General features: G+C 30.3%; 1 pseudogene; it reads left to right on the top strand.

Annotated features, from left to right (window-relative positions):
* Positions 1-312: 312 nt before the first annotated feature.
* On the top strand, positions 313-6,485 carry LOC149572411 (alpha pinene synthase, chloroplastic-like; annotated as a pseudogene).
* Positions 6,486-19,529: the final 13,044 nt, after the last annotated feature.

Here is a 19,529-nt window from a genome sequence, read left to right as displayed (position 1 = left end):
TTTCAATATGTCTTTGACATTAGATACTTTGAACAGAATGGCGCGACTGAGATGAAAATGGCTCTTTTGTTTAACCTTGAAGTGGTAGAAAGACAAGCCCTGGTCGAAATCAAAGGAAAGCTTTGGCGTTGTCAAGCAACGTGCCATCACATTTCCAAGTTTGATAGTGATATGATATATCAGAGTAGAAGTCATTCATGATCACACCACTCAAGATATGATGGGTTGGTTCATTTCAGCCGTTCAATATTTGACGGAAGCTCTATAAATTGGAGTGGATTGAAAGGTTCACCATAACAAAGCGAAGGGAGAATTTTAGTGTTAAAGTTGCCAAAATGTCTGTGAGTTGCATTACTCCCTTGGCTTCCACAATGGTTGGACAGAAGCAGCCACTTGGTAGAGTGCCTGCTATTCAGCGTAGGCCTTTCAGAAGACTTTAATCAGCACGTCGCACTGTTGCTCAAGTTCCAATCAACATGGCCTTGATAACCGATGAGAAAGGCATCACACGCCCCATTGGCAATCATCACCCCAACTTGTGGGATGATGATTTCCTACAATCTTTTTCAATATCTTTTGACGTAAGTTGCATAATTTTCTTTCTTATATCTAGAAATCAAGTCTTAGTGTATAATATTTGAATCTTTCGATCATCATCTTTATGATCTGTTTCCTTTGAAATAATGGTTTTTTATAATCTCTTTCAAAATCTTTTAACATAAATTACTGTTTGTTAGAATCAAGTCTTAATATATGATGTTTAAACTGTCTCGTTATTATCTTGTTGATGTATTTAATTTGTCTCACAAGTCTCTATTGGTTTTTGATCAGGCTCCCTCATACGATGAACACTCTGGAAAGCTCATTAATGAGGTAAGGGCATGTTTAATGCTCTTCATAAGAATTGTTCATCTGCAGACGATTTGTACTGACGACTAAAAATGGTTGATGATGTAGAACGCCTTGGAATTGATCGTCATTTTAAAAATGAAACAAAAGAAAATCTTGACTATGTTTATAGGTTTTCTTTCTTCTATCTAGTTGTTGCAACTACATTTTACAGTGTATTCTTTAGTCTATTTCTAATACCTAATAATTAATTGAATAGCAGATATTGGAATGATGCCAATGGCATTGGGTGTGGTAGAGAGTCTTGTGGATCTCAAAACCATAGCCTTGGGCTTTAGAATTCTTCACCTCCATAGATATGGCATCTCTTCAGGTGATATCTGCAATCACTGAATCCAAAGAAATTATTTTTAAATTGCAAAATACATTTTGACATGTTTGGAAAATAGTATGATCATTATGAACCTGTTGTGAACTATTTGTTCAATAATGGCTATATCTATGAAACATCAGATCAAGACAATAGACAGGGGTTAAAGGAAGTTATGAAAGAAAATTCTTACATTTTATATGATAAACTAAGACAAATGTTAACTGTTGAATAAAAAGCTCCTCTTCATTATATATAGATCCGACATGATTAATAAGTAATAGATATGTACGAATATATTCATAATAAATATAATATATATGAGTAATATGATAGTAGAAACACTTTTAGTTATTTCAAATTAATTATTTTCCAAGAGAATATGATCATTATTGCAATTAAGTTATAAAGTTTAGAAGTATTTCTTTTTTAATTTAGATTGAAATATGAATATATTTACATTTAAATTATAATAATTCTAGTATGATTAATAATAGAATATAGCTATGTAATAAATTGTATTAACTAAAAGTATTATATGAAGTTGTTTCTAACTTGATATTATATCGGTTATGTTGCAACAATTCACAAATAAAGATGGACATTTTTTGCCTAGTCCATCAACCAAGTAGGAGCTAAGAAGCATTTTAAACTTACTTCGAGCTTTAGTCATTGCATTTCCGAAGGAGCAAGCTATGGATGATGCCAAAGCATTTTCTACTTCATATTTAAAAAATGCTCTACCCAATATTAATAATACCAATCTTTCAAAAGAGGTATATATATATATATATATATATATATATATATATATATATATATATATATATATATATATATATATATATATATATATATATATATATATATATATATATATATATACCTCTTTTGAAAGATTGGTATTATTAATATTGGGTAGAGCATTTTTTAAATATGAAGTAGAAAATGCTTTGGCATCATCCATAGCTTGCTCCTTCGGAAATGCAATGACTAAAGCTCGAAGTAAGTTTAAAATGCTTCTTAGCTCCTACTTGGTTGATGGACTAGGCAAAAAATGTTCATCTTTATTTGTGAATTGTTGCAACATAACCGATATAATATTATATATATATATATATATATATATATATATATATATATATATATATATATATATATATATATATATATATATATATATATATATATATATATATATATATATATATATATATATATATATATATATATATATATATATATAAAGTAGAAAATGCTTTGGCATCATCCATAGCTTGCTCCTTCGGAAATGCAATGACTAAAGCTCGAAGTAAGTTTAAAATGCTTCTTAGCTCCTACTTGGTTGATGGACTAGGCAAAAAATGTTCATCTTTATTTGTGAATTGTTGCAACATAACCGATATAATATTTTATATATATATATATATATATATATATAAAACATTTTTATGTTATCTATTAATTCATTTATCAATTACAATTCTAATTTATATTATGTGATAAATACAATTTAATCTAGAGTATGGTTGGCACACTAATGTGCCTAGGTTGGAAGCAAGGACATTTATTGACCTATATTGAGATGCCAAGACTATAGACAAGTAATTTCAATACCCTCTACCATGCTCATCTCCCCTATTTCAAAATACATAGACAATTTTTAGAAAAAAAATTTAGTCTTTTATTTTTTATAGAATGAAAAATTAGATTTTTAAATTTTATTAAGTCTATCTATTATATTTTAACATTGTAAATTTGGAGCTATTGTAGTGTTTGCAACTCAAAATTTTTAGAACTAGCCAAGATAGACTTCAATATAATCCAATCAATTCAACAACAAGAGCTTCAAATTCTCTCAAGGTAAAAAACTAATGTTATGTAAGATATTCTCTTAGCTTGAAAATTAAATTATTTATGACATAATTCATAATCAAATAGATGGAAAATTTTATTGATTCAACAATGGGTGTGCATTATAGATGGTGGACAAAGTCTGGGCTAACTAAACTAGAGTTTGCACATCATTGCCATGTGGAATTTTACTTTTGGGCAAATACATGGTGTATTGAGCCTAAATATTCTACTTTTAGAATTGGGTTTGCAAAGATGGCGACTTTTGTCACTTGTTTGGATGATATTTATGACACTTATGAAACTATAGATGAACTTGAAATCTTCACAAAAGGCATAAAGAGGTATTTATTTTCTTATATTTATATAATGGTGAGATATAAATAAAAAATATTAAACCATCTATCTGCTAAAAATCTAGTTATCTCTATAGGGATCATTATGCTCATGTAAATAATTGACATATTAATGATACTCTTTCATAATTTATAATGGATAGATATAAATAGGTTTAGTTCTCTTTATTTCTTATGTACTTTCAAATCCACGTATCTCTTTACATTAATATATAATTTTGAACAATCTAATATATTGATGTATTTGTAAATTGATCTAAATAGATATATTATGTTAATAAATTATCTTTTGCTTTATGAAAAGTGGGATTTAGCATATATGGAAGGACTTCCAAAATTTATGAAGTTGACATTCAAGGTATTTAATGAAGGTTTGAGGGACATGGCTTGAGAGGCTGAAAAAACTCAAGGAAGAGACACACTTGACTATGCTCAAAAAGCTATATGATTTTACAAATATTTAATTTTAAAACATATATTTGATATTCTATTGGTATAAAATCTATAAGAAAGAAATTTATCTGAATTATATATTCATTTCACTAATTTATTTAGTCTTAATGCCACTTAAAGACTATTTTTAGTCCATTTAAAAGAATGAACCATCATAAAATGAGAGATAAGTTAAAATTTATTTTCAAAAATAAAATAGAAAATGAGTTACAAGATAGCCTACATAGATACTTTTCTCAATTCCATTAATCTATTGATTTCAATTTTCCTTTGTATATAAAGAACATAGTTTTATTATCATTTCTTGGACTTAATAGAAATACATTTATCTAGAAATTTATCACTTATTAATTTATATAGGTATGTGAAAATTCAATGTAATGGATGTCATATATATAATGTGAGGCTCCCTCTCCTATGAATACGATAGGACTTACATTTTATTTATTTTTACCTACCATTCTATTTTTTAAATTTTATTAATGAATTCTGAAATCCTTCACAACAATATAGTTTTATGTAGCAGAACAATGATATTGTATGAGTATCACTAACTAATATTAAATCTATAGGTGTATGCAATAAAAGACTTAAAATGAAATGAAAAATATAGCTATACATGGCTTGTAAAAATCAAGATTAGTAAAAAGTCAAACTAAATAAAACCAATAAATTATTGAGTGCACCACCTATCATATTACTAGAAATGTGCTAGTGTGCTAAGAGTAGGGAGACGAGGGTCAATATAATAATAAAAAATGAAATGAGGTGAACATTAAAAATTAAAATTAGTGAACTCTTAGTCATCATAAAGGTATTGAACTAGAACCATTTTTTGTCTGGAGAAGTGAATAAAGAAAAAAATACTACTAGACATGATCTTACACATTTTTTATAACCAAGGAGTGTCTACATAATGTTACGTATTATTTTAATAATTTATGAAGAGAAAGCAATCTAGTCCCTCCACTAAGAGGGATGTGACATTAAAAAAATCCAATTGTGCAAGTGGTTCATTAATCATGACATGATTGTGGCATTCTTTGAGCAAGATTCAACTTATAAGTGCAATTCTACAAACTCCCCAATTTAATGTTAGGTCCTATAAATAATTGGAAAATGTGATGACCCAATTGAATGACTCCTTTCTAGGCTAGGAAATGTGATGACCCAATTGAATGCCTATAATTTTTTCATGAACCAATTGAATCAAAGAAGATGAGAAATATTAAAATAAAAATGCATTTAAAAACTCTCTATCTCCAAATCCAAGTAGATTTTTTTATATCACTACCCAAATTACAAAGGATGGAGCAAAAAATAAGAACTTTGTAAATAATATGCAAGATATAATTCCTTGACATATTTCAAAACAACCACAAAAAAAAGAAACAATTAAACTATAACTTTGAGTTTTTTAGGTTTTAAAAAAAACCAATCTCTAGGTACTTAGTTGAGAAACATGTTTAATTTTTAATTTATCATCGGAGATATATATCCATTTATTTTAATTATTTGAATTAATATTGTGTTTATAAAAAAATTAAGCTATTGATCTCCTAATTCTTCAGGGAACCTAGTTCGTAAGGTGAAACAACTAATCTACATGTACATCTTGTTGTGGTCTATAAGATACACTATAGTATTTATAAATTTTTTTTTGGCAATAAAAATGAATGTAGATGTGTTAGTTAACACCTGCAATACTTTTTTTCTCTCTAATATATTTCTATGTCTTTTATGTGATTAGTATGGTTCTCCTTAATAATTTTAATATATTATTTTTTATTAATACCATGAAAAGATCTTAACTTTGCATTTTGAATTTTTTTAAGAATTTGATTTAATATTTATTTTGAATCTTAGTTTATATCTATTTTATAGTATAATTACTCAAAACTATTTATTCTAATTTGGAATGGTCCACAAATACAGTGGGAAGTTTACATAGATGCTTACTTTCAAGAAGCAAAGTGGCTTGCTATGGGTTCTATGCAAGGCTTTGAGGAATATTTAGAGAATGGAAAAGTAAGCTCCGAGGCTCGTGTTGTGACTTTACAACCTGTACTCACATTAGATGCTCCTATTTTTGAGAATGTTATTAAAAAAATTGATTATCCATCAAGGTTCAATGATCTTTTCGACATAACCCTCAGATTAAGAGGTGACACTAAGACCTTCAAGGTATGTTATAAATTTAAAAAATTGAACTTTTAAAATATCATATTTATTCATGCATATGATTGATTGGTTAGATTGAAAGGAAATTATATATGAAAATTTACAAAAATATATTCATTTTGAAGGCCGAGGTAGATCACAAAGAAGAAGTATCATGTATAACATGTTATATGAAAGACCATCTAGGATCTACAAAGGAAGATGCATTAGAGTATCTCAATTATTTAATTGAAGAAAATATCAAAGAATTAAATTGGAAATATTTAAAATCTAATAATGTTCCGCTACTCAACAAAGATCGTGCATATGGTTTATCAAAAGGTCTCCAACTTCTCTATAAAGAAAGAGATGGATTTAGTGTCTTAGGCATTGAGAGAAAGAATCTTATCACCAAAACCATGATTGAACCAGTTCCTCTATGACTATTTGATTAAGTTATATCTACTTGTTACCAAGAACATAGTCTCCTTCTGATACATTATGTCTATCATAATAGCTATGGTTTATTAATTAGCTATGTGAATGGATTTACACAATTGTGTGTTTATAAATAATGATTTTATGTCAAAATATTTATAGCCATGTGATTTTCATAAGATTTTTTTTTTCCATATTAGTATCATCCCATGCCTCATTTTATTTTGATAAATTTTCTTTTCTATAATTGAATGAAATTAAATTTATTTTATAGTTTCCTAAAATATTTTAATATATGAGTATGAATCACATAAAGTAGTTCACCATTTCAAAGAGTCACAATACTCTATTTTATATGTTGTTGTATATTCATATATAATAAGCATTATAATTTGGGAGTATAAAATGAAAACAAGATATTGAAATCAGTAATCTATTTTCAAAGTAATGAAATTAGAAATTTATGAAAGATTTTATTTGTATGTACACATACATTCACACTTGATCGACAATAGGCCATAGTTCCAAAATTATTTTATTAATTAATCAAATTATTATTTTAGATTCCATACAAGTGTGAGTACTAGGGAAAATGAACGGGGGAAGAAAAATCCTAGTGTATCCCAGGACTTATTCATTCTTGATATCATGCTCATAACTAAAATATGCTCCTTGGACCAATAGTCATATATGAGCCTTTGTGGCTTACAAATACATACAGATTTAGACTTACAAATTTTAACTCGTTATAATACATTCGTTGAAAATTCAAAATTACACCATACAACGATCTATTGACACCGATCTTGGTGTTTGTGATGAATGATTCCTTTCTTGTGTGTTAAATGCCTCCCTCCATGCAAACCGAATCAACATACAAAATAGAACAACTTTGACATTCACCTAATTTTTTAAAATTTTATTTTAATAGAGGTATTATTTATTTCTATGAAGTTTATCAAAACTAGTGCGTGATCATGGGAATCATATCAATGCACAAAAACATAGTTGTGGTAGTGGAGTTAGGCTAGAGAAGTCCATCTACAACCTTCACCTTTCCCTTAAACCTTGCACCCTTAAGATCTATGTCCTGAAATCATCATGTATGTATATGATTATCCCAAGGTAAGATATTATCAAGGATAAAATGAGAAAGGGCAAGGAGAAGATAGAAAAAATATGATAGATGTTTATATTTGGGGATAGCCCGATGTCCATAATGAGTAATCCAATAAGAAAACAATCACATCATTAACTATACACCTTCATTTCGTTAATTGTAAAAGTAATAACTTCAGATAATAAGTGAATTATAAATAAGATTAACCACCCATGCTCATATAGACAACAACATAAGTATACAAAATGGTCCTAAGAAGAAATATTGATTCTCTTCTTTCAAGTTAAGCCAAGTGATCATAAAAAGTGAGAGTTATCTCTTAAAACCAAACCAAGCCCCTTTTATCTTATATACCATAGCAAGAATATAATTTCTAAGAACATATTTTAGGAACTTGAATTATATCTAAAAGAATTTGGGCCCTTGGTACTAGTATTCAAAAAACTTATAAGTTTTGGCAAAAATGTTAAAAAAATCCATCCAAGATACCAAGATCTTCTGACCAAACAATAAAATCAAATATAATGATAAATCATAATTGAGAAGCTACCATACCATACCCATCCTCTTCAATGCATAATTCCATAATAGGTTCCCTCTATTAAGCTTCAAGAGCAGAGACAAAATATGTTGGAAATTTGTTCAGTGCCCCCCTTGGGATTCGTGACAAGGGCTTAACCACCTCCTATGTACTATAAGTTGAGTTGTTATATCAGGCATTGATAGATCAATCTTTTGGTGCAATGACAACCCCACTCTAACAAGTGGTATTAGAGCTAGGTGATAGGTTCGAATCCTTAGACCCTCGGACAATGCTGAGGGGGAGATTGTTGGAAATTTGTTCAACACTCCCCTTAGGATTCATGGCAAGGGCTTAGCTCCCTCCTATGTACTATAAGTTGAGTTGTTATATCAGGAATTGATAGATTGGTCTTTTGGTGCAGCGACAACCCCACTCTAACAAAATACTATTTAAAAAAAAAACCTTATAGAACTCTAATTTTCTAAGTATAGTTTATAGAATGCAATCTTAAAAGAGCATGATCTTTGGTGAAACTATGATCTACTATATGTATATTTGGGTAGAAGCAAGAGTTTGGGTCTCAACCGTAGAAGTTTGTGGATTGAGATCATACTCTTTTAGAAATGGGTTCCCATTTTTAAAAAACATGCACCCATATTAGGCTCGGATGCCTGATCCAAATTTAAAACAATGGGCACCCATTTTTTTAAAATTGGGTGCCCACTTTTGGAAGAATGAAAAATTTGAATTTTTTAAAAACAGACACCCATTTTTTAAAAACAAAAAATGGGTAGCTATTTTTCAAAAATCGAGTGCCCATTTTTTTATTTTTTTGGATTTAAAATGCGTTTTAAATGTCAATTTTACTTTTTCAAAATAGAAATCCATTTTTTAAATTTCAAATAACGGGCGCCTATTTCTTAGAACATGGGATGAGATTTTTTTCTCTCAGCTCAAATTTTGGTTCAGGACGGGCTTGGTGAGACCAGGCCTATGCCTTGTCCTCTCATGATTTGGCTAAGGTATTGAACTAACAAATTTAGGCATTGCCCAATTTTTTAGAGGGTCTTCTTGATCAATTTTTTTTATGAAAAAAAAACCCATTAGAGCTCACACTGTCTTGTTTTCAAAAATATAAATTTTATAGTGTTATGATTTTATTTACCATTTTTCAATTATTTTTTAATCAAAGGTGGGACATAAATGTAAATAGTGAGGTTCACTAAAATTTGATAACTTTTTTATTTTATGGTTTTTAATAAATTAATTTATATTTCATCATTATGCATGCATTTCTTTTGAAGCTATTTTTTTAAAAAGTGCTATTTTGATCAAATTATGGTGTCTGTACACGAGAGGTTTTGAAATTTATCTTTATAGACAATTAATAATTAATAATAAAAAATTAAGGAAAAATATATTATTCAATCTTTGGTGTGTTAGATGACTTTCTTCAAAAGGATTTACAAAAGTTCATTTATTTGTGTCAAATTATGATGTCCGTACATGAGTGTGGTATGGTACCGAAACAAGCATTTTGAAAAAGTGACTTTTAAAGATCCATACCAAAATCAAAATCAATCATATGGGTATACAAATAAATTACATAATCAAAAAGTGGATTTTGAGCACTACAATTTTTATTTCTCTAGTTTTTTTTATATTCAATCGCTAAATGCCTCAAATTTTGACATCAATTGACAAGAAATTTTAAAAATAGGAAAAATACTTCTGCTTTTTGCCTAAAAGTAAGACCCAACTTCTTGCACTTACTGATTTGCCCCAATTTGTAAGGGTACTATACCTCAAATGCTATCTTACATGAATTCTTAATCATCCACCCATAAAAAACCCTAAGCTACGCAATAAATAAAATACCAAATAATAAATGAAGAGGCTAAAATAGTTAGGAAAGGAGAGTATGACATAACATATACTATTATATATTGCCATCAAACATAGCATCAAAAAGGAAATATAAAGCCAAGTTTCTAGATGTAAATTTATATATGATAATAAAATTAGAGTAATCAAAGCTCATGTAGTTTATCTTGACTTACCATAAGAAATAAACTATGAAAGTTAAAGTATCTAGTTGCCATCAAGAGTATAAGCTGCTAGGATTAACCACATAAAAATAACAACTATATGCAAATATAACCAATATCATAAAATAATAAATCACATAGAAGGGAACACAAGATACAAGGATTTAACATGGTTCACCCAATCCTTGAGCTACACTCACCAAAAGTAATTCTAATATTATTATTATCCAGTGATTACAATCCACAATTCCTTACAGGTCAATACTGCCGCAGGAAGCTACAATCTCATCATACATTATGAAATCCTTAATCCTAAGCAATTTATGAAATATTTTTCCACTTACAAAATCAGGGCTAGAATAAGTCATCTAATAGAAAAATAGCAACCAAAACCTTTTACAAAAATGAGTCATTTTTAGCTTTGGGGGCACTGCCATTGAAAACCCCCACAGGGGTGTTGCCCCTCGACCCCACCTTGTACTCCAACAAGAAGTGCACCTGGGGTGTTTCTCTAGGACCTTGTAGGAATAATATGTGGGGAAATAACATTGAATAAATCTTAGAGTTTGATTAGGCTCCACAGTACAACAATCTCCCACTTCGAGATTGATTAGACTCCACAACAATAACCTCACACTTGGAGACTGGTCATAACACTACTTGTTGGAAATATAAGATGAGTAACTAAGAGGGGAGGGGTGAATAAGTTACCACAAAAAAATCCAAGTCCCTTAAGATGATAATAATAAAAAACCAAAACTTTACTGAATCTGTTGTAAATCAATTAGCACAAAATAGCTCAATTTACTCTAAGAATTATTGTTACTCAGTAAACACTCGGTTAGTCCTAAAAATGCAAAACTTAAGATATTAAGTGTGATTAATCTTAATTAAATTAGTTGCAAAAACATAAAACAAATAACATGAAAACATGAGACACCAACATTTAATGTGGAAACCCAATTTGGAAAAACCAACAATTTCAACTAGTTACTATTTTTCACCCTTTTGAAGTGAGTCTTGTTAGGAGCCAACCCTGTTAAAGGTTACAAAACACACTGTTAGGTGTGAACCTTTTAAAGGATTTAGATCATTATATTAGGAGTGGCCTTATTAGAGGCCTTTAGATACTTCAATCTAGAAATGCCACCTTGTTAGAGGATTTGGAAAATAGTTGTTAAGCCAACTCTATTAGGAGATTTGATTCACTGCTACAAATATTAGAGAGTAACAATGAATTGACCTGATTGTTGATGCAACTATCTTGCTAATTTTAGATCTTTGTTCTAACTTGATTACTTGATCCTCCTTGATCAGAATGTTTTTTGCAGCTTGGTTAACTCAAATACTCTGTCTTCTTGCAGATATCCTTCTAATTCACTTCCTTAATTCATCTTCTTCAATTCCACATATTCACACTTTCAATCCTTAACTTAAATTTATACTTATATAAATTACCTTGTCAAGTTAGCTTGAACAAACTTATAAAAATTCAATAATCAACCCTTAAGTTAGCTAGAACTAACAAAATGAATCTATTAGACTCAATATGTTGTTATAGAAAAATCCTTCAGTAGTTGACCCAATTCAATCAACACTAATTCAAAAAAGACTTTCCTTTGGTAACTGAGTGAACTTGGTTAACATTGGATTTTTCCAACTCTTCTTTGGTAACTAAGTGATCTCGGTTAACACTGGTTCCATTCCATCTTTCCTTTGGTAACCAAGTGAACTCAGTTAAAACTAGATTTCCTTTGATGCTCAAGTGAGCTTGGTAGATACTAACTCTGAAGTTGGTTATTACTAGAATGCTCGACATATAGAGGAAGTTATTTTCATTGCCCGAGTGAGCTTGATAAATAATGACTGCTTAGTAAATACTTGACATTTTGTGTAACATCAAAGACAATATACAATTGAACAATTATTTTCAACAATCTCCCTCTTTGGCACTGATGGCAACACAACATGTCATAATATAATGAAATTTTAGAGAAAAATAAAAGTAATGATAATATCCTTAGTTTGATTCTAATTCTCATCCATGATAACTCCCTCTAACATCAATCTCTCCCTCTAGAATGATTTACTGATTACTCTGATTGCAATATCTCTGATATGACTACAAACTCCCCCTTTTTGATATCTCATGCTAAAAGCATAAATTCTCCTTCTTTGACATCTCAGTCATTTACAAAATTTCTTTAATATGAAAACATAAACTCTCCCTCTTTAACATCTTATGCCAAAGACAACATTCAATGGAATTTCCATGTACCTAATGTGCTGATTCATATGCAATCTTCTCTGATAATACTGCATCAATCTCATCTGATCTTCAAATGCTTGGTTGATGCATCACTATACATTGTTTAGTGTGCTTCAAATAGGGGAATAACCCCTAGCTTACCTCTTACATACAAGATGCATCCTTAGGAAATGGCTTGGTGAATATGTTTGCAATTTGTTCCTTTGTATTTACATATTCCAATCTTACCTCTTTGTCTTGCACTAATTCTCTCAGAAAATAATATTGAATTGCAATGTGTTTAGTCTTGGTATGCATCAGAGGATTCTTGGAATTATTGATTGTAGTGGTGTTATCATAGAAAATAACTATTGGATCCTTGATTTCTTCCTTTAGACCTAACAATAGTTTTGTTGGAGGTTCAAAACTAATAAGTAACAGAATACTTGATACCACGATTCTAAGGATAAGTTTTGGTCTAAGGACTAGCTACCTCCTATATTCAACTAAGAAATCTTTAGATATGGACCCAACTTTAACAGAATCTTAGGGTTTGTCTACTCTTTAGGTTCTACAAAACCAATTTGGGTGCACCTGAGGGATATATGGATATATAATTAGTTTATGGTTCTTGACTTCAACATATGCCTATTAAAATTATCTTTCTATTTCATTTCTATCCCTTACAGTAGAACATGGTCTCAATTCTTCTAAACTTTACAAATAATCCTTGACAACAACAACTAACAATGACATACAAGGGTTTATTGCAAATAAGTGCTAAGCAACCGTTTAACTTTTCATACATGAAAGTAAAAATTGATTTGATTTTAAAGTTTTTCTTCATGCAACTCCATGATTTCTTCAACATGCAACTAAATAAATGATCAGTTCCCTATCCGTTGGTATTTAGAGTCTACCCAACAATTTTGATCTAATTAATTACCTTACAATCAATTATATTAGCAATTAACCCTAAACCCCAATTTTATGAATATCCTTCTTATGTAACTAGAAATCCTATCAATTGGATGAAGCATTTACTTAATTCCTTGAATTAAAAGCAACAGTAAATTGATATACAACCTATCCTAGTTGCATTAAATTGTATAAATCTTTCTCATACAATCTCAACATAACTGGCACATGATAATGGATACATAATTTAGAGAAAAAGATATGGTGGAATACTCTTCTTGTATTCATTCTCCTTGAAAAACATATAATACTGATGTAAACTCATAATAACTCAAGACAAGACAACATGATCTTTCAATGTTCAATGTATTCTCAGATTTGTAGAGGTGGATACATCAAAAAGTTAACACTAATACTTATTGGACTGAATACAAAAATAACATAATACTAAAATTCTACAAAATTCAATCCTTTTCTCTAGCCTTGGAATCTCACTATATAGCATGAGATGCAACAAGATTTAGGTCTAGAGAAGAAGGAAAACTATCCTTAAGACAAAATAAAAACAAAAGGACAAAAGGTCACTATCACAACAAGACAAAACATTGTGCTCCCTTGCTTTCTTGAAACATAATGTTTCTATCATGAATCTTCTTGTGGTGGGGCCATTTTTGTTGTAGCTTCTTGTTGCTGAGAGGCTTCATGTGATGATTGGTCTCGATGCATTTTTTGTTCTTCTAACTGTGGGACCACTTTATTTGTATGTGATGAATCAAGTTTTGATATCTAAAAATTGATTATGACTTGTTGCTCTCCCTCTATATCATCAAATTGAACTGCCAAGTGAATATTTACAATTGGTTGCTCTCTTGTTAAGTCACCAATTTGAACCTCCATATTTGTTGCTGTAGTTAATTGCTTCTCTTTCCTTTCTTCTATTTGAGATGGTGCATCAATTATCTATAATTCATCCAACTCCACACCATCTTCATCAATTTCTTAAGATATCAACTAGTTTTCTTGAGCAAGATCTGACATCCACTTGTTGAAAAGTGAATCATCTGGCTAGTTGAAGTCCAAAATCTCTTGCTATTTCTTCAGATATCTTCTCCTAATTTCTCAATTTCATCAAAATCATTTTTGAAAGAATCAAATAAAATTTGAGCCATCACAACTTCCTCAGTTGTCTTGGTGAACCATATGTGATTTTTTTCATTTATGACTTTATTTAATCTAATGCACATCAATTCATCCAACTCCTTAGCCCATTCTTCTTTATCCTTCAATTTATCTACAGCCTTAAGTGCATGAGGAAAAAGCCCAAAATATTTACCAAGATATTTTGAAAAATAATTTATAATTCTCCTTTGTATCATAATTCTCTTACTAGCAAAATTAGAAAGGCCATTAGTCATATCAAATATTTTTTCTACTTGTTCACAAGAAAGACTAATGACTGAAAAACATAAAATAGTATTGTCACTATCCCTACTATTTCATTTGTTCACAATTGGCTTTAAAGTGGCTTCACTACTTTTTAGCTCATTCCACACATCTATTAATTTTGATAATTTCTCATAAAATGCTGGCCAATCTATCCTGTCCACTAGATACATAATTGTGTTTCTTGTTTTGTCTTCATACTAAACACCTAGCTTCACATGCATTGACCATAATTTAGTCTTTTCTTCTTCAAGTTCTTCAACTATATATAATTGGTGTTCCTATGGGGTATCTAGAATTTCTATAATAGGAGTTGTGTTGAAAGGTGCATTTGGAGGACGAGGAGGATAAGTAATCCTTGGCTGACTAGATTCTTCTCCTACTTTTCTTTTCCCCAATTGTCTCTCCATTTGAGCAATCATTCCTTCCATCTACTGTATTCTATTCCCTCTTTCTTCATATGCCTCTAGCACCTTTTCAAATTTATCATTCAATTTTAAGAACTTATTTTTGTCTTTAGCTACAACCACAACTCCAAAGTTTACCATTTCTTTAGTCATCTAACAAACCTTTCCACTATCTACCTCATCCACTCTATAAACCATGAGACTACTTGTGTGTTCAGAATCTAAAACCTCTTGAATCATGGCTTTGTATCATTTTTTTATGGACCACATCACTAAGGCCTAATGGTCATCACTATAATTTAAACCCTTATGGGCTTGTAAAACTTCTTCCTCAGTCTTAAACTAGGTGTCTTTTTCCTTGCTCACTTTGTCAAAGATCATTGCATTGGCAATATCCCATTTTGGCAGTAGCATGACTCCTGAGTCTCTCAACAATTGTCTTCTAGTGTAGGAGCACCTAATATACAAGAAATGAGGAGGTTAATATTTCTAATGTGAGATATTTGAATTCATTTGAGTCCTTTGAGTCAAGATGTAAAGGCTAGAAAAGCCATTTGTAATAAGGTGTCAAAGTTGTCCGAGGAGGTCTTAATATGATCAATAATGTCAAAATGGTCATTTAATATGTGAATGGAACTATATGCATCCATATAAAGTCATTTGAGTCATAGTTGTGATCTAGTTTGGGCTTATACAAAAATTGTAATAGAAAAATGCATAAAGTGCACAAAAGGTTGTGAAAACAAATGCATAATGTTGTAAAGGGCTAAAAGAATGTAATAAGTTGGTATAAAAAGTGGTTGGGAAGTTGTGAACTACCAAAAACACTATAAAAAAATTTTTAATGGTTGTTAAAAGGCAAAGAGAGAGAAGGAGGATATCAATTTGGAAAATTTGAGTATTCAAAACTTGTTATTTTGATTGGTTTCTTACATTTATTCTCTATTTCTAGGAATTTGACAGCCATGTAAAGCTTGGAAAATATATAAATTAGTAATTTATAGATAGAGTAATAAATTATCTTTCTCATGCTTTTGGTTTGAATTAATTTTAGTAAGTTTTGAAATAGTTATACAAGTTTTTGCGAAAGTTGTTATTTTCAGATTTAAGGATGCACAACTACAGTCAGATTAAAATGTTTGGTACAGGAATATTTTGAAAAATAAAGAACTCTAATAATATTCATTGGAAATATACATGAGTTAAATTTCATTTCCTTTTGGTTTGGGTTGTTTTTATATAGATTTGTAAAAGTTATGGGCATTTGAGTGAAAACTGGTTTTTAACAATCTGCACTGGAGTTGCAAGCAATGATTTATGCTTGGAAAATTATTTGTGAATGGTAAAAACAAATGGATTACATAGTTGGAAACTATATTCATTAATAGATAATGTGAAATTGGTTTTGGGTCATTTAGATTCATTTTGAGGAAGACATGAGATGCCCTAGGAAAGTTTTGGTGTTTTAAATCTGGTTTATGATAGAAAAATGACAGTCTGAAATAGTTATTGGTTGAGGAACCAAATGGAATCATAAGACCTTGTAATTTTGGAAAATGGTAGTTCTTGATGTTTTCTAAAAAAATTATTCTTTTCAAAAAATTTAATATTGTGATTTTATGGGTCAAATAAATCAATCTTTAAAGATTGTCTTGAAGACAACAATATTGTGGTTTTTCTCATAAGTTGCCTTTTTTCAAAGATATTATTGAATGGGTGTTGAAAGGATCATAAAGGATCCTATTGATAATTTGGTTTGTATGATGCTCTGCATCATCTTCCCCCTTCAGAGGTTATTTTTGCAAACTCCTCAATGAGACTAGCTTTGACCTCTTCATCAATTTCAGAGTCTTTCCTACCATGTTGCTCTAGTTTAAGTTTTTTGCATCTTGCCTCAAAATTGCCAATATTAATTCTCCACAAAAATTGGCTCAATGCCCTGGACTTCACAAAAATTTCATCATCTAAGAATTTTTTAGAAGCCCGTTCCATTACAAGGTCTTTTTCTTTACCTCTGAAATCGCTCATAGTGAGAGCTAATATTGGTATAGGGGGCTCTTTAGGCACTCCTTCTATGTCTACTATGGTTATAACAATATCCTTCTCACCTCCCATTTTCTTTAACTATTTTCTTAACGAATCTTCATCATTTATATGAACTGGAGTTTGGGTGGGAGAATACCCTTCAACCCTAGAACAAGATCCTTGTTCTAATTTTTTCCTTTTTGCAGAAGGCTCAGTAGGTGGACTTTATAAAAGTTGTCTTTTATAAAGAGGTACATGAAATATACTCTTTTCTACCACATACCTAGCTCTTCTTTGTAATTTATATTGGCCTGGGTTTATAATTAATTACTAGCCAACCTATCTTCTACCTCAATGGCCTTGTCTGGATAAGTTTGGGTCAAAATCTCCTTCTTTTCATTTAAAGTTTGCATGATCCTAACAAAATTATCCATAAGCATATCTATCTTTGCACCCCATAATTTTTATCAGCAAGGGGATCATAATATGGCTCAAAGGCATTTACAAAATCAAGAACCTTGCTATACACTTTCCACTTTTCCTTTCTAACCTCTTGTTATTGTAATGAAAATATGTTTCTAACTATATCTTAAGGAAAATAAACAATTTGCTTCTGGGATTTGGCTTTTGTTCTCTCCTTGAATATTTCATAAAAACCCTCCAGGTCTATAAAGTGAGAATGAGATTGGGCCATCTGATATTTGTCTAAAAGCTTTTCTACATGTTTCCATCCCTTCTTGACAATTTTTTTTTTTATGAATGACAATAATTTGAGGAAAGAACGTACCTTTGGATTTGCCCAATAATTATCTTTCTTTTAGCAATCCTATTTGTTGTAGGAGTTTAGCAATCCCTACCTTTAAAGGCACCTGGTATGGTAGTACATGTAGTTTCCTAAGGAAACCATATACCTTGAATATAGTGGAAATTGCATATGGGATGTTATCTCCCCAATTGTGACTTACCTTCAATCCTTTTACATAATCATTTGGTTTAATTAGTTCTAATAATGATTGAGGTATTCTGGGACTATCTCTAGCTAATAAAATCCTCATCTTGGAGGCAAAATATTTATCAAATCTTACAACATTGGCATTTGTGACCTCCCCTATCATATCAACACTCCATAGTTGAACTAGTAATCTCTCTCCATCCTTCTCCAATTCTAACTTCATTTCTTTAGAGAAGAAGGTAACTCCTTTATACAAACATATGTACATTAACATGGAGTATTGGAGCATAATAGTTTATCAACTTTAGCCTTAGCTATACCCAATAATCCATTATGAATTTATTTTGCTAAAAGAGTAATAAAATAAAACATAGAGCTCATGGCATATTGAAGTGTTTGATCAATAATAAGAATAATGGATCCTTGAATGTGACCCTATTCATCTATTCCAAAAATTCTACAAAGAGAGAAGTACAGTGCTTGAGCCCTAGGGTTGAAAAATTTCTTTAGCAATGGCTTTGGGGTAGAAGTAGTTACTAATGACAGTGAACTTATCTTGATAAAATGATCCTATAATGGTCCTCCTCTTAGGTATACCATCTATGCATCACACTTTTCCTACAAGTCTTCCATATTAATCCTCTCATGCACTATATGATTAGGATTTAATTTGAAAATCTCCCTAATTAACTCTAGTGAAACCCTAAAATATTATCACCAACATGATTTTTGACTATCCTTGTTATTGGATCAGATTTCTTTAACATTATTGCAAGTAGGTCATCATCAAAGAAAACACCTAGGACAATTAACTTACCAATGTCAAATTCCCATACATTGTTCAAGGGAGTGTTGAGTTTTCTTTCTGCAAACCACTTATAGAACAACTCTAAACCCCCAATGGATGTTTAAGCATCTCTTAATCAATTTTCTTTATCATAAAAACCCTCATTGACCATTAACCTATGGTTCTTTGGCATCAACTCTTTTCCCCTAGAGAATTCATTTGTAGATTGTGGCATTTATTCTAAGAAATAATCATGTACAAATCTTTGTTGGTAATCTACTTTCCATGAGAAATCCCTTCGTGGAGGCATATTAAAAATATTATCCTACTATGATTGTGATTTCTCAATTAACCAAAAATTTTGGTACTTACCCAATTTTCCCATTTGTTTCATTAAAAAATCTATTGGCAACAATTTGTGACTCTTAGGAAATGTACTTTGGGCTCTAAATATTTCCACTCTCTAAGAATTCTGTAACCTTGGTGTTCAATAATGAGACAATTAAAAATCTTATGGAAAATTTGGTCTCACATAAAGTTGCCTCTAATAGTCATATTCAGGTTGTGTGATGAAATTT

This window comes from Cupressus sempervirens, chromosome 2 (genome assembly GCF_028749045.1).
Source record: "Cupressus sempervirens isolate cs-2001-9-10 chromosome 2, ASM2874904v1, whole genome shotgun sequence".
NCBI classification, from domain to species: Eukaryota; Viridiplantae; Streptophyta; class Pinopsida; order Cupressales; family Cupressaceae; genus Cupressus; species Cupressus sempervirens.
This window is presented reverse-complemented; position numbering and strand designations above follow the sequence as displayed.